The sequence below is a fragment of the Galeopterus variegatus genome, unplaced genomic scaffold (genome assembly GCF_000696425.1).
Source record: "Galeopterus variegatus unplaced genomic scaffold, G_variegatus-3.0.2 Scaffold1944, whole genome shotgun sequence".
Lineage (NCBI taxonomy): Eukaryota > Metazoa > Chordata > Mammalia > Dermoptera > Cynocephalidae > Galeopterus > Galeopterus variegatus.
Window position 1 is genome coordinate 131,979 of NW_007728055.1, and position 3,748 is coordinate 135,726.

At 41.1% G+C, this 3,748-nt stretch overlaps 1 pseudogene; it reads right to left on the minus strand.

Annotated features, from left to right (window-relative positions):
- Positions 1-1,676, minus strand: part of LOC103596125 — a 26,994-nt pseudogene extending 25,318 nt beyond the window's left edge.
- Between the last annotated feature and the right edge of the window lie 2,072 nt (positions 1,677-3,748).

The following is a 3,748-nucleotide window of genomic DNA, read 5'->3' on the forward strand; positions in this document are numbered from 1 at the left end:
ATTTGAGAAACACTGCTTAAGAGCCATGCTACCTCAACGTGCACTAGTGTAGATGGGCAACAGTCTGTGAACACTTGGTCAGCTGCTCACAATGAGACAACTACAAAAACTGAGAGCACGTGTTGAAAAATTCTTATAGTCATAAATATTGCTGTGTGCCCTGGTACATGATCCCTTTTCTAGTAATTAATTTTTATGACATTTTACAAAAATATTACTCCATAGAGAGCTAGAAATTTTTTAAAAAATCCGCCCTTCCCAACAAGTAGGTTGAGAAGCGATGTTCTATGGAGGACTCTCAAAAGCAAGTGTGGACACAAGCAGGGGCTGGGAATGAGCTGTGTGGGTGGGATGGGGACTGGGCCAACTGCTGAGCTCACCCTGGAGAAGGGGCATGACGTAGGACCCCTGCCCTGCCCCAGTGACTGTGGCCCCAGGGAATATGGACCCAATGATCCAAGTCTTCCCATTTCTTCGAGAACATCCAGAAAATTCAGGTTGTTATGCACAATCTCTTAATTTTTAAATGCTGGCAACTTTGTTTTTAAAAGCATAACACTAAGCAACCCAAGTGCCCATCAACAAATGAATGGATAAGCACAAATGTGCTAAATACATACAATGTATATTTACTCTTAAAAAGGAAGGAAATTCTGACACATGCTGAACATGGATGAATTTTGAGGACATTATGCTAAATGAAATATGATTCCACTCGTATGAGGTACCCAGTGTTGTCAAATTCATAGAGACAGAAAGCAGAATGGTTGTTGCCAGGGGCTGGAGGGGGTATGGTCAGGGAGTCAGTGTTTCATGGGGACAGAGTTTCTGTTTTGCAAGGTGAAGAGTTCTGGAGAAGGATAATAGTGATGGTTACACAACATGTACTTAATACCACTGAGTTCATTGTACACTTAAAAATGGTTATGATGGTAAATTTTATGTTCTGTATGTTTTATCACAATTAAAAAAAAATCACTTCTGTTGCCCAGAAACAGGAGGACTGCCAGTTTATAACACCTGATAAAGAGGGAAATAGAAACATATACAAATTATTTTAATATAAAGAAAAAACTATGACAGAAACATAAGGAAAGTGAAAAGGGAGACGAGCAAGTGAACTCTCCTGGCAGGGTCAGAGAAAGCCGAAGAACAAAGATGACATTTAACCTGGGCTCATGGGCATTCATTCACCTAATGGCTGCTGGTGTTCACACAACCGAGCCTGAGCCGACCTCCTGCACCCTTCACACGAGCTAGTTTTCCAGCAGGAGTCCTCTCGGGTATGTGGCTAATTCCACTTACACAACCATCCTTCCTGTTTCTCCGTCCTCACCTTATCTGGCTTACAGTTCGGTCTGAATCTGCAGCATTAAAAGTGCCCCCACTGGATTCCAGGCCTGGTGCCATCCTTGTTGCTGATGATGAAGCTGCCGGGATGGAAGGCTGGCAGATCAATGGCATCCGTCACCCTCACACAGTGGCACTTACCATTGCCTCCCTTGGCTGCTGATGCTGGCCCCCTCCCAGGAGAAGAGCCACTCATCGTACTCCACGGGGATGACAAGGCTTCTTTGAGCCGCATGAGTTTCATAACCCAAAGGCTGCAAACCCCAGAGAGAAGATCTCATTAGCACCTGCGGCTCCTCTGGCCAGAGGAAGCTGAGCAGAGTCATCATCAGGAACTGAGAGCTTGTGGCTTTTGCACTTCATTTATTATTTACATTGTCTTTGATAATGATCAAAAGACAGTCTTCAGCTCATTTTCAAATCATTTATGGAGTGCTTTTTTTTCCTCCTCCTCTCCTGGTTGAAAAGAGCCACCATCCATCAGAGGGTAATGAAAAATGCAACAAAACCCATAACCTGATGAAACATTAATGTGACAACCATGCTGCAAAAAATCAGGGGATCTTATGGAAATATAGATATTAATGATCATAGTTATTCAGGGTACAAAGTGGCCAGTGACTTAAAAGGATTGAAAAGCTGGGAATATTTGAAAAATTCAACCCCAGGCATCTGGTATAGAGTGACAGTGGAGTTTGCTGTTCACAGCGTGGTCCATCCATACCACCTGGGAGCTTGTTAAAATGATAGGCAGAATCTCGGGCCCAATCTCAAACCCAATAACTGAAGTCTGCCCTTTCTCCAGGTGACACTAGAGGCCCTGGTCATCCTAGGGTCCAGCTGAGAGCAATTAAGGCTGGAGGCACTGGCATCAGACTGCCCCAGTTGGAACCTCTACTCCACCACTCTCAAGCTGTGTGACTTTGTGCAAGAGACCCAACCTCTCTGGGCTCCTCCTACCAAAGGAGAGTCTCTGTTTTCCCTAGGCCTCAGTTTCCTCATCTGTAAAATCATGTGGTAGTTTAAACAATTAAAACTGAAACAATGCACGTAAAAGCTCTTTGCACAGTTTCTGGCATAAAGCAGCCAAAAACATAAAGTCACGTGACTATTAACTGCTTCTATATCAGTATGGTTTGACTTCCTGATTCTAGCTTAAGTTACTTTGGAGATTTGCATGTATCTTGGGTGATATGCCCAGCAAAGCTGGACCTAGTCCTGGGGGACTCTTTGTTTGGGGACTTAGACTTTGGGGCTGCCCAGGTGCCTTATGTACTCATGGGTAAATGTAGGCATGTGGTTGCTACCTTCTTACACGTGGACATGAACCGTGGCCATGGATAACAGATATTTCTCTCCATAATCCCTTGTGCTGCTTAGGAGTGTAAACTGAGGAGTGAGAAAAATGAAGCCCCTCAAACACAGAAAAGGGAAATATTAATAAAGAAGTATTCCATTTTAGCAATTTCAGTAAGAAGTCTAGCCACAGAGGGTTCCCCACTACAAATGTAGAACCTAAATCCAGGCTCAAAGACTGGCAACGCATTTTTTTTTTTAAATAATAAAATCCACATAACCTCCTAATCCAAGCATCTTGAGAGCTGTATGTCTCCACTAATACAATCAATCTGGAAACACTTTCCTTCTGTAATGGTGTTTGAGAAATGTGGAAATAAAGAACTTGAGAATTTGGAGTGTTTTCTTGATCCAAATCAACTGTTAGCATCTGAAAAATAGATTGACCTAGAAAGAATTTTTAAAAATTGTTACTATTAGCTAAAGGCAGCCTATCAAACCAGTAAGAAGCTGGATTCTTTGATAAATGGCATTGGGGCCTACAACAGAATTAATGAAATATTTATAAAATCAAACTATAGACATACTTACTAGACAAAATAATGATGAATATTTAAATAGCCATGAGGTCAAAAAGAACTTTCTAATCAATCATGATTGCAAATGCAGAAGACTCGAAAGACAAAATTAACAGAATGGATTACTTTTTTAAATGTATGGCAGGTTCAGTCAGATACCCATACCAGCCAGCTGCAAATAAATAAAAAATAAAATTTAATTAATTAATTAATTAAATGTATGGCAAAAACTATAGACAAAATTTAGAAAGAAATGATAAACCAGGAAAGCATTTGAAATACATATGGCAGGCAGATATTCTTAGTATAGAATGAGTAGGTTAAAATCAAAATGAAAAATGACAAACACATTAACAGAAAAATAGACAAAGGAAAAGAACAACCAACTGATAAAAAAATAAAAATGGCCATAAAATGTATTAATTTTTTTTTTCTTTTTTGTCTTTTTTCGTGTCCGGCAATGGATTGCAACCCTCAGCGTCGCGCCCGTACCGGACCAGGACCGGCAACGGGATCGCAACCCT